The sequence below is a fragment of the Anser anser genome (genome assembly GCF_964211835.1).
Source record: "Anser anser genome assembly, chromosome: 19".
Classification (NCBI taxonomy): Eukaryota; Metazoa; Chordata; class Aves; order Anseriformes; family Anatidae; genus Anser; species Anser anser.
Genome location: NC_139740.1, coordinates 3,072,568 through 3,085,359, shown reverse-complemented (window position 1 = coordinate 3,085,359; position 12,792 = coordinate 3,072,568). Strand labels below are relative to the sequence as shown.

The following is a 12,792-nucleotide window of genomic DNA, read 5'->3' as shown; positions in this document are numbered from 1 at the left end:
AGCGTTCATGAAAACACACAATCCACAAAGTGATTATATGAAGGTGCTTTATTAGGCGCCGGAAGTTAGGGGCATGCCTGCCCAAATCTAACTTCGTCTGATTTGTTTTCTTAGTTCCCTTTTATCTCCTAAGGTACTACATATGCATTAGGTTTCACAACTCATCTATGCATATTCATTTCCTAGCTCCGCCTAGCCTCGCTTCGTATGCTAATTATCTTATCAGTCCTTCTGCGCTTGCGTACTACTCTCTGGTGGTCGTCTGGGTGGTCGTCGGGATGAGGTAAGATGTCTTCATCAGAGTTGAACTTTTTAACCTTTCTTTCTCACGCATGCTCTCTGAGCCCTTGGTCTCAGTCCAAACCGCAAGGTTGGTTTGATACAGTTCCCAGAGTCCAAGAAGCCCCAGTTATCTAGATGTCTTGCAAATTGAGCATTCTTTTAATCCTCCTTACTCCTCATCATGAATCAGTGCATTCTCTCATGCTACCCTTACACATATATTTTGTATCTTCCAAGCTCAGCCTCGGAACAGTACATCGCAAATGTAACATATTAAGCAATATTGTATTATTTCTTCTTCTATTACTAACACAAGCATCTGAACATGAGTGTCTACAGACAGTAGCTGCAGAAGATACAGTGAAGGAAAGGGAATATGCCGGGGGACTTGGAGACCCTTTCTATATGTCCAGTACTACACCTGTATGAGATACGGTACAAACTCCTTTACCACGAGCTCATCATACCCAAATGCCCATTAGCCTGGAACGCAGTGCCTGGTCTGGAAAGGGGGAACTCAGGTGTGGCAGAGGAAAGATGAGGATGTGACTCCTTGCTTGTGGCTGCTCTGAGCACTGGGCTGAAGGACAAGGGTCCTTTTTGTGGGTCTCTCCTATGGGTTATCACCAGGACTATAAGTTTTGCTTGGCAACTGAATTTGTTGGAGCTTGGTGCTGTGAAGGTGAGTTTCTTACCTTGGGCAAATAGGGAGCCCTGGGTGCCTCATGGATGGACAGACAGTGGTAGAGTACAAGCCTGGCAGAGACCAAACTGTGAGCTTTACTCTGTGTGCCCACATTACACCCAGCCCCAGCCTGCTCATCCTTTAAAATATCAGTGGCAAAATCACGTCTATTCAGAGCAGCTGGCATCTGTAATGCCAGAGCTGATACCATCCCTGGTGGGGGCTGATGACAAGATGTCTGAGGAATGAGAGGAGGCTCTCTTTGTCTGCCCAAGCCTAGGTGTGTTCCTAGCCGCATGCAGAGCCTGTGGAGGAGCTGAGCTAAGGAGTGTTACTTCAGCCACCTAGGTGAAGCTGGCTGTTTTCTTGATATTTGTACTGCCAGCACACTGCAGCATACTGCCATGTCTGTTAAGGCATAGCCAGGTTTTGAAGAGCTACAGAGACTGTGGCTTTAAATGTCAGCAAAGCCTGATGTTAGATTGTAGTCTGGGTTATGGGATGTCTTGTATGGAAAGGAACACTGGGAGGTCTCTAGTTTGACCTCTTGCTCAAAGCAGGAGCAGCTGTGGGTTAAGACCAGGTTACTCAGTATTTTAAACAGCTGGGTCTTGAAAAGCTCTAAGGGTGGAGACCATGCAACCTCTCTGGATGCATTTAAAAAAAAAAAAGCAAAAAAAAAAAAAGCTTTCCCAATAGAGCACCTTTTTCCCTTATATCCAGTCTAAACTTCTCTTTTCAACCAGAATTTCAACTTGTGTTCTTCCACCATGAAGTAAGATGGCTAAAATGAATGGTCTGGCTCCATATTCTCAATAACCTCTTCTTTGGAAGGCTGCTGTTAGGTCCTCCTGAAGACTTTCTGCAGGCTGAACAAGCCCTGTTCCTTTAGCCTCTCCTCATATCATATGTGATGGCTGGCTACAGTGCCCTGACCATCTTGACCTTAGGTTCTTCTCCCCAAACTGCTCCCTGGCCAGTGAGTTCCCAGAACATGTTTTTTTGCATGGATTTTTTTCCTTCCCAGGTGCAGGGCTTTGCACCAGTCCTTGGTGAACTTCATACAGTGTTCCTGTCAGCCCATCCCTCCAGCTGGGTCCCTCTAGATGGCAGCCCTGACCTTGAGGGTGTCAGTTGCTCACCTCCCTGTGTTGCCAGCTGCAAACTTTATGATCAAATACGTTGTCTTTGCGAGGCCATTGATAAAGGTGTGAACAGGAAAACTCCCAGGACTGACCCATGCAGTAACTAAGTGTGAGCCATTAACAACTGCCCTCTGAATCTGCTTGTCCAGCCAGTTTTTTTGCATCTACCCACCCAAACCACAGCCTCTTAGCTTGGACACAAGAATATTGTAGCAGATAGTTTTGAAAGCTGAGGTTGGGCAGCCTCTACTGCTCTCCCCACATCCATAGATCTGGTGGTTTTATTGTAAAAGGCCATCATGATGGTCAGACATGATTTACAGACATGTAGGCAACTGACCTTTCCAAGTCATCTTCTCTTTTATGTGCCCAGAAAAGTGCTCCAAACACATTTCTGCGTCTTCCCCTTCCCCCCTGCCCCTTTTTTTTTTCTTCTGCACTTAAGAAAGAAACCTATTGGGAAAGCAAGGCCTTATCTTGGCTTGTGTCTTGAGAGGATGCAGGAGCCAGACTGGGCATCTGTCACAGGGCAAAATGCAAATAAGTTCTTATTTTTCCATGCTGTCACATGGAATGCCAGTGTGAAAATACTCTGTGTGCCTGCCATGATAGTAAAAAGATCTCAGTCCAGATTTAGTTTTGATCTTAAGCAGAATTGACCTGGATCAAATGGCCTGTGACAGGTGAATTCATCTGCTCCTTGTCTCTGAAAGCACAAGAGCTGCAGCTGGTGAGCTTGCTTGTACCCAAAGCAGGCGAGTGCAGCAGAGAGCACGAGGCTCCCTGGCCTGACCTGAGCAGCACCTGGACTTCAGGGTTCTTTTTGAAGACGTTTGTTTTGATCGGTATCTGTTGAACAGCCGTGCTCTCCACTGGTATCGTGCTTGAGCTTGAGCTGTGCCAGCAGTACACATCTGCTTCTGGATCTCATCTGCTACTGCTGCTGCTTCAGCCTGTGCCCTGCACTTGGGCAATGAGGACTACCTGTGTCACATGTTCACACAGCAGAGAATCACAGAATCATTAAGGTTGGAAAAGACCTCCAAGATCATCTGGTACAACCATTCCCCTGCCACCAGCATTACCCACTAAACCATGTCCCTAAGCACCACATCCTTAAACATCCTCAGGGATGGTGACAACACCACCTCCCTGGGCAACCCATTCCAAGGCCTGAGTACTCTTTCTGAGAAGAAATATCCCTAATTTCCAACCTGAACCTCCCCTGGTGCAACCTGAGGCCATTCCCTCTAGTCCTATCGCTAGTTACCTGCGAGAAGAGGCCAACCTCCAGCTCCTCACACCTTCCTTTCAAGTAGTTGTAGAGAGCAATGAGGTCTCCCCTGAACCTCCTCTGCTCCAGACTAAACACTACTTCAAATGATGATTGCATCTTTGTGTCTTTAACCACTTGTGACCGTCCCCAACCAGAGCAGCCTGTTGTTCCCTAGATGGGCTTCCAGGGCAAGTGTTTACCACAGTGCTGAGTTCACTGTCTGCCTCCATTACAAACTCCCTACTGGTGGAGTAATTCATGTGAGGGAGGAAAAATAGGTATTTTTGCTGTCTGGAAACAAAATAGTCCTTTTAGGCTCCAGATCCACATACTTCAGTCACCTTCCCTGACCATCAGATCCCCTTAAATGCTTCTTGATGGTGCCAGCACTCCTAAGCCACTCCAAAGCACAACCCAGCCAGCTTTACTCACAGGCAAGGTGCAAGGACAGTGAGAGGGCAGGGAAGAGGGCTGAAGAGCTCAGGACAGCTCCTCTGTGCCTGTCACAGTGGCTCCTTGCTTGGAAGCTGCCTTTGTGTACCAGGTCCCTCTTGCAGGGGGCTGTAATGCTTGGGCAGACAGGGAGAGAGCAAGGAGGTTGCAGCAGACACAGCAGCCTTAAGTACAGGCTGGAGCAGAGTGTGCAGAGGACAGTGAAAAATGCTAGTGTGGGGCCAAGGGATGGGATGGACAGCAGTGGGGTGGATGGAAGATGGAGCTGTGCAGCTGAGCTGGCACCTGGCCATGGGGCTGTCATTTTGCCAGCATCTCCCCCACTGTGGCTGTTACATGTCCTCTGCCCCTCCAGGCTCTTCCCATCCCAAATGCTTTCCCTGACCCCCCCTTCTGTAGAGCAGTGCTGTCCTGCTCATACAGGGGTTCAGCTGATGGAGATGGAGGCTTCGTGCTTCTTAGGGCTAGTAGAAATGGTGCAACCGTCCCTGCTTGTTGGCATTTTGACAATGAGAGACTGAACAGTATCATTGGCCAGCATTGCAGAGTACTGCAAGCATGGTACAATGAGGCTGTTATGGCACTCCTGCAACCTGTGGCACCAAACTTAGGTGGTAAAGATGCCTGGTCATCGGCTGGCTGAAGCTTTGCATCCTTGTGCAACCACCAGGTCCCTTTAGTCTTTGCTGCTTGCTAGCTATTAGCATCCTGAGGAAGACAAGTCTTCGTCATCCCTGTCTCAGATGAAGGCTGCGTGTAGTTTGAAATAGAACAGCTTTTTCTCCCCTTCTCTGATAACTTTGCAGGTGTCTGCATTTTCTGAATCTTTTCTCACTTTATCAGGCTTGCATGGTCCAAGCACTGATCCTGTGTTATGAAGATGCCTCCCACCAGCCCATAGGCAGGACTGTAGCATGAATGAGGTCTCAGGTGCTCTTTGATGACCTATAGGATAGAACTGAAGGCTGAGTGTTGAGCTGGGACCTTTATTACCTAACTGCAAACTGCAAATTAGTATGTATCCCCTGTCGAGTAAAACAAGTAAAGTGCTGACAGCTGAGGAGTCAGACAGAACTATGGACAGCCTGCTGAGGATGCTGGTTGCAGCCAAGGCCTTCCAGTCCCTGCTGCTGGAGTAGGGTGCTCACCTGGAAGTTCCAGGAGCCGTGACTCCATGATGGTGTGTGCTGGGGCTGCTAAAGAGCTCCTCAGCCTTGGGACAGTGAGTGTATGCTTCATGAAGCTGATATTCTAGGCTCTGCTATGGATTGAACAGCCACAGTCCTTGCTATTGAATGTGAATGGATAAGCAGGTCAGTTTTACTGGATTGCTCTTAGGTCTGGCACCCTGAAACAAACAAACAAACAAACAAATTATTTCCCCCTCCCCCAAATAAGAATTTGAAAGGTTTAGTTTGTTTCACGTGTAAACTGAACTTTGGAAAGAAAGCTGTGCTGCTAGTGGAATACATAACCCTTGTGTTCTGGCCAGCTCTGCACCAGTTGTACATGTTCCTGGGAGTATGACGATCTGTGCAGGTGAGAGCTCAGCAGGAATGATTGTATCTGTCTGTGCAAGAGCCAGCTCATTCTGTATTTTAAGCTGTGTATTACTAGTTTAATAAAGTAGGTTCCTTCAGCATGCCAGGGAACTTACTCAGCTGCAGCTTACAAAACCTCCTTGTTCTCCCTGAGTACTTTGTGCAAAAATAGATGGACACCAACCAGTAAATCCATCATTAATTTGTGGGGTATATTGACCTGTGAGTGTCCTTATCTGAATGAAGGGCAGTAACAAAAGCTTCCTGGCAACACCAGGACTAGTAAGCCTTGCAAGGCAATGCAGCTCCCTGTGATAGCACACTTGTGCTTTTTGACCTTCACCTCAGGAGAGCTCTGTCTGTGAATGATGTTGGTGACATGGAGCACCAGATGTAACTGCAGCCGCTGCTCCTCGAGGCTGTTTGCAAGTCAACACACCTAAATGTTTGTGCTGGGGTCTTCCTGCAGTGTTCTGGGAAGGTCTTGGTAATAGAGGAAAGCATTTCACTGTCCTCTGCCTGAGAGAAGCTGAAGCAGGGTATTGTTGACCTGGGACTCACCCTAATTCCCGTCTTTTCCTGGGACATCATTTCACAGCCACCCACACACCAAGCAGACGAGCTCTCAGCCACTTCTCTCCCAGTCCCAGTTGCAGTGGCATGGTTTTGGTGCTTCTTCACAAGGACCAACCCTGTATCTCCCTGTATCTTGTTGGGAGGCAGCAGTCCCTTGTCCCAGGCTGTGTATTGTTGGCACATTCGTGGAGCACTGGTACTGCCTCTGACTGCATGGTCAAGGGGAGAGGCAGTACCACACCAGACACAAGGAGCAACGATCCCTGGTCCAAAGCTCTGAGCTAAGGAATGAGATCCAGGCACTCAACAAATAAAACAAAAAGGCTGCTTTTCCCAGTCCAGTTCTGGTGAGGCCAAGAAACAAGCATCCATTACTTTTATAGAAAAATATCGGCAATAAGTGATACCCAGCCTGTGTAGCACCCTTGGGGTCCACATCCTCTAAAATGGCCTGCCTGCACTTAGGCATTTCTTCATTGTGGTTGGGGTTACCTGGGAGCCCTCATGTTGTAACTGTGGAGCTTTAGGTGTAATCCACCAAGTTGTGTATATGAACCCTCATCCCTCTCATTTTCCATAGCTTGTGGGAGCATGGTGCAGTACCCAGCAGCCTGGGCAGGCACAGTGGTGAACACTCCAGCAAGCTGTGGTCCCCCCAGCTCTTTCTGGGTCTCTCCACGAGTTGCTGGGACAACAGCAGCGTGTACCTTGCTGCCAACCTTGACTCTCAGGTTCAGCCTCAGCCAGCTGATGAGTCCCTGGAGAAAGATAACGGTGGAGATACTGTGAGGTCTCTGGGGGAGGGCTGGGCAATTAACAGGTGATTTGTCCTCCATGCTGGGCCACAGATTGGTGCTCTGGGTTCGATGAGGTGGTCTTAGGGACCAAATCTGTAAAGGGCTTGACAGGGAAATCAGCTTGGCAGTCTGGTATTGGCACTGACTCCATGGTCTGCATTTTGGTTTCAGTTCTATTTTCCCCTGCTGAAAAATGTCCATGCTGGCCTGCTCTTGGCCACATATGTGTGCAATGTGCCCACTGCACATTTTCACGTTTGGAAGATATCTGCTAAAGATTTGCTCTGAACAAAGGTTTGTAGCTAAACCCTCTCTCTTGATCTACAGGCACCTAAATGAAGATTTGGTGGATCTCCATGCCCCGTGTTTGCACCAGCAAGCCCAAGGCCTGTTCTTATTGTGCTCAGCCTGCTCAGCTTCAGGTTTTCCTGAGCATCAGCAAGGTCTACCACAAGTGCAGGCATGGCAGCTATGAATGGCTGTCACAGGCAATGGATCTGTAGGTAGGAGACGGCCTGCACAGTCCTGGGGTTCAGGCGAAATGGCTGAGATGTCCTCCAGCACTGGGAGCACAGTAAAAAATATCCTTCTACAGCAATAGGACCAAAATCCTGATGTTTTGTTGGGAGCAAGGCATCCACCAGCCAAGTCCTGGAGTTTCCAGGCTGCAGACAGGTTTCCTTCTGCTGCCTCTCACTGACTCTTAACATCTTCACCATGAGCTGTCTTCACTTCTGGGAAGGTGGCAAATGTCAGTTGGCTTAGAAAGGGTTTGATTTCAGGTCTTGCTGGGAGTAACCAGGGCCAGACCCATTAGAGAGGCTGAGCTCAGGGCTTCCAAATGCAAGCAACAGACTGTGACCAACGGTGAAGAGCTGAGTGCTGAGGATCATCATTCAGCTCAGGCTAAGCAGATCCCCTATTGATTTATTTATTTTGTTTACTCTTTGTTTTTAAGCAAACAAGTTAGTAAATTGTCCTTCTGCAGTGCTTGACAGGCCCCTGCACTGTGCAAGGACCTTCACATGGATCCAGTGGAATCTGGATTTCACTCTGGCATCTGACACCCACATGTCCACAACCTGCTTTGGGCTTGGCCCAACCTCTTCTGTTGTATGACACAAATCATTCATGCGTGATTTCCTCTGTAGCATGAGAATAGTCACCTTGCCAGAGTAAAATACAAAGTATTTCTAAATGAGTTGTTCTCTGGAGAACTCCAAACACATGGAATAAAGCAGTTGTCTTTCCTCAGCTTGCTGAAATTTTGGAATTTCCTTGGTTGGGCTGAAAGACCTGTGATGCCCCATTCATTTTACTCCCCTTGTCATTTCAAGAGAGATATTTAATACCTATCATGGCAATTTGTGATTTTAATTTACATGAAGTTCTGTCATCCCTACTTATACAGCTCATTGAGCATTCAAAAGCTCCTAAGCACAGATAAGTCTAAACATAAAAAGATTTGCACACTCATTTCTTGAGTGAGAAAAATCTAAATGCCTAAAATCTAAATCTCAATGTGTAGATTCGTCTGCATTCCTAGAGCCAGTGGGCATTCCTGCTTTGCTGCGTCGTGATCGGCACATTTTTAGATCTCAGTCCTTCCTCCGGGCTGCCTCCTAGTAAGATTTTATAGCAATTATTATTATGTGAAATATTTTCATGTAATGACGAAGAACTGCTAGAAATAAGTGTGTGACTAAATGAAAAGAGAGGCCTTTTCAAATAGTGGGCATTTAATAGCAATACCTGTTGTACCTGGTTATACAGCTCACAGAACAACTTAGAGACCTGGAAGTAACTCATACAGACTTTTTTAGCTACTAACCCTTGCTGTCCTGGGGCAAACATGAAATATGACAGCTTGCAGACAGCCCTGACTTAGAGCATTTGAAACAATGGCTGCTTGCAAATGGTTTTAAACTTTCCAGTATGCTCCTGGTGCAGTGCAGTGTGGATGACAGTGACTGTCTCACAGCAGAGGCTTCCTGTGGTTTATTGCTTGTTGCTAATTGTTTTCCTGCACTATCTGCTCCCAGCTGGGCAGCCGAACTAGTCAGAGAAAATAGGGACAGTGGTTCTTTCTGCCTGGACGTGTAGGGTCTGGTCTACTTGCTTTCCAGTATGCCTGGGAGCAGGATTGACAATTTACTATCAAGACAAAGCCCAAAACTGGTAGTTGGTTTAATGTGTCTCAGCTTTTTGTGGACACTCAATACATTCTCTGTGCTGAGTTCAAAGGGCTGATCACAGGGGATGCATGCTATAAAATTTTTCCCTCATCCTCCAGGCTTAGGGGGATTCTATGAATTTGTGTTTCATGAGATGTGTGACTATAATGTCAACTTAAACTCACCTTAAATGAAATTAAGGGCACAGAATATGTTTGTCAAAACACTAGTGATGATGACACTCGTGAAACCATGGGGTCAGTTTTCCTCAAGCAATTGCAAACAGGGCCAGGATTGTAAATACACTCAAGTGACCTTGCAGCTGGGAATGTGTAAAGTCTAGGGAGTAGAAATGTAGAAAAGCATATCAATTGTACCTACTTCTCTTTGTGCTCTGTGTGCTTGGCAATTAGCATATCTGTGTATAGATAACATCGATGTTTGGTAGACTCAGAGGCACCCTATTGGATGAGCTTGATCTCCTGACCTTGGTACAGAGATCAAAGAAGCACAATGAAGAACACAACATGGTGGAAAAAACTGCACCTGCTTGAACCCTTGATAAAAGCAGGTGTAAATAGCAGGCCAGTGATCTTGTAGTATGGACTGAGCTTAGCAGTACCTCTGTCCCCATTTGTGTGCTTCTGCCCGGGTGTAGCTCGGGGTCCCCCGGTTGGTGAGGTAACAAGAATAAATCTACTCTTTGTGTTTTAGCTGCAAGTCTGTGGTTGTTCCTGCTGCCTGCCTGTGCTGACTCACACAGTGCTCAATAACATCCGCACACACTGCTCCCTCAAAAAGGAAGTGCTTGTTCTTTCTTGGTCTTCTTCATGATGGGGTGAGTATCTTCAGCTTGTTTGAGAAACCTGTAACTTTGATAAAACTTCTCAGTCAGTCCAGCCATTCATTTCCTCCCAGACTGTCCCTGCATCATGACCCTTTCAAGACAGGCCTCCAGTTGGCAGTGACCATCCACTGTTATGGGTCTGTGATTTTGGAGAATCAGGACTGAATCTGTCCCACCAGATGGGACAGATCTGGACGTGTCACTCTTTCAGCCCTCAGGGGATTACTCATGTTTCAGCTCCTGCTGTCTGGAAGCAAAACTTTCCCAGGAGACAGCCTGCATCTTGTTCTCAGCTGCTCACTGCAGTGTTGCAGGATGCAAACCAAAGTCCTGCTTTTGTTCTTACATCATGTTGATTAACCTAGCCCACAGTGTCAAATGACTGGCTACACAGTACAATAACCAACTTCACAGAGCTATAGTAGAACAGCTGTAATTTGCTTAGGAGTAGCTGTGCAAAACCAACGGGAAATTGCTGACTCTTTGCACAGTCTAGCAACCCTAATCAAGGGGCTGTCATTAATCATTCCAATGTATCTCAGTATCAGCTTGGATATGTCTTGTAAGTCTCTCAGCCTTCTTTTCTCCCTTTGGTTCCAAATTTGCTGATTGTTCTTGCCCCAGCTACATAGTCCATAATCTCCTGAGACCCTTTGCTATCTGCTCAAGCACAGTGGGCAGAGCACATTAGGCAGAGCACAGCATCCCTTGCAGTCCTTGGGGACGTGGAGATGTGGCTTTAGTTTTAGCACTATCCTTGCCCCACCAGCTGCTTTCTGCCAGCAATGGAGCTCTCTCCCAGTTCAAAAAGTGGGATTAACTTTATTTTGGTTTAATGCTTTGGCTCTGACTCACTACAGGTTTTGCAGAATGGCAACTGGGAGACACTGGCTTTCCACTTGGCAGCCTTGAGTCACCAGGCTGATCGTATCTGGACACTGGTGCCTGCACTGGCATAAAATGACATGCTTGTAGATCTGGTCTGGCTAGGTTGGAGCTGACGGACCTGGGAGCACAAGCACAGTCATGGCCGGCTGGTGGCAATGTGGCTGTATGGAAAGTCTGTGGTCAGCTTTGTATAATGTCAACTTCATGCAATAAAAACAAAACAGATTGAAAGTAATGTGCAGCCACAGTCAGAAAACTTCACAGCTCAAGTTACTGCATGGAAGCTTGACCCATGCTGAGCTGTGATGGTTCAGACCAACACAAATGGGAATACATCACTACTGGAGAGCCTCCAAGAAGCACACAAAGCTGTGTCCGACATCCCTACCACTCAGCCTGCCACCCTATCCCAACAGGGAGATAGTTTCAACCAGTTGTTTGGGTTCCTGGTTGAGTCTCCACCTGGTGACGCTACGCTGTAGGAACCTGAGCTTCATCCTATGGCACCATGACAGGGATGAAGCCTTTTTCTTTATCGCCAACCCGATTTTTAGGTTAGCAGTCCAGGACGGGCTGTTCACACCACACACACAATTGCACTTTCTTGTGATAGGCTGGGGAGAGGTTATGCTTGCATGGTTGTACTTGGCAAAGCCAGACTGCTGTGAGTTATAGGAGGAGTCAGCTTAGCTGGTTAGGCTACTGGAAAAATAATTTACCTGTGAATGAATGGTTGTGCCTCTCATCTGTCAGATGAATCAACTCGAGTCTTCACCCGTAGAAGTACAAGACATACCTGAGAATGGGGTCAGGAAACTGTGACTGTGACAAGGGGCAAGAGTGAGCATCAGATCCATCCCCTATGGGTGTGGGAATGCATTTAGTGGAAGCACTTTATAAACTACCTAACACACATTCCCTCCCCTGACCACTTTTTCCTGACAGCTAACACTGCTGCTGTGCATCAGTCCAGCTGAATGTGAGTTCCTGAGGGAGATGGACTTGGCCAGCTCATGAAGACAGAAAACTTTTCTCTGGGGGTGTTTTTTCCCCAGACAGGTCCACGTGCAGATCTGATTTTCATAAAGCACTGAAAATAAAACAAAGAAAAATGTGGCATGAAAATAATTAAGAATGAAAGAATTATATACCAGTAGAACAAAGAAGATGTTAAATGAAGGTGAGTAAGTTGGGGAGGGAATTTGCAATAGGAGGGAAGAGGAAAAGAGGCCTCAAACATCCATAATACCAAAGAACCACTCAGAAACAGACAGCTTCAGCAGACAAGAGATGAATATCCTCCTGGCGGCAAAGAATTAGTGTTTCACTTACATGAAGTTCCATGCCCCCCTGTTCTCTCCCTAGAGCTCAGGGATGTGGTTGAAAATACAGCAGGCAGCAGAATGTCCTAAGTTCAGGGACAGGTTCCCGCCCTCAGGGAGAGCTTGCCGTAAGTGCAGCTGGGCAGTGCTGGTGGGACCGAGGCTCAGCCTCATGTCCCCAGCAAATTCACAGCTCCCTCCTGGCCCCCCTCTCCTGCACTCTCAGGCCCTGCAGCCTTGACAAGAGTCATTCCCAGAAGGGGCTTGCTCAGAGAGCTCTGGAGGTTGCCAGTGCCAGAAGGATCACTTTGTCATTTGTCTCCCTTCATCAGCAGTGTCAAAAGCTAAAAATAGCCACCTCTTGCAAGAATCCTGCGTGGAGCCATGCCTGCTTGTGTAGATGATACGCTTCCACTAATAGCACTTGAAGACATTCCTCAGCGGGTAGCTTGCCTTCTATATCTCACTGCAATGCGTTGCCGTGTAGGTGCTGGACAACTGTGCTGTGTCCTAAGATGGCAGATGCTATTCTTATCCCAGAAAGGCCTGCTCCGGCACAGCTCCTTTGTCAGCTGAAATGTGAAAAATCAGAAACTGCGTGTGCTCTCACTTGTAAGAGTATAAATCAAGAGTGGCCCCTCTGAAGCCAGCGGAATGACAGTGAGTGAAACCAGTGTCTGGGTGCTCACTCTGCCCTCCTGGGACACGCTGTCCCATCGGGAACATGGCAGCTGCACAAGTACTTCAGTGGTCTGTTGGGGGTGGGTGGGGGCATCCCTTCTCTTGGACATCAACAAATGGAAGCA

At 47.4% G+C, this 12,792-nt stretch overlaps 1 protein-coding gene across 1 annotated transcript in view; it reads left to right on the top strand.

Moving 5' to 3' along the window:
• The first annotated feature begins 272 nt into the window (after positions 1–272).
• LOC310884254 (myosin heavy chain, skeletal muscle, adult-like) overlaps positions 273–12,792 on the top strand; it is a 45,739-nt gene continuing 33,219 nt past the window's right edge. The window contains exons 1-3 of the mRNA XM_083805746.1: positions 273–283; positions 9,644–9,767; positions 11,610–11,844. The gene's annotated coding sequence lies outside the window, so the exon portion shown is untranslated. The remainder of the gene's footprint in view (positions 284–9,643; positions 9,768–11,609; positions 11,845–12,792) is intronic.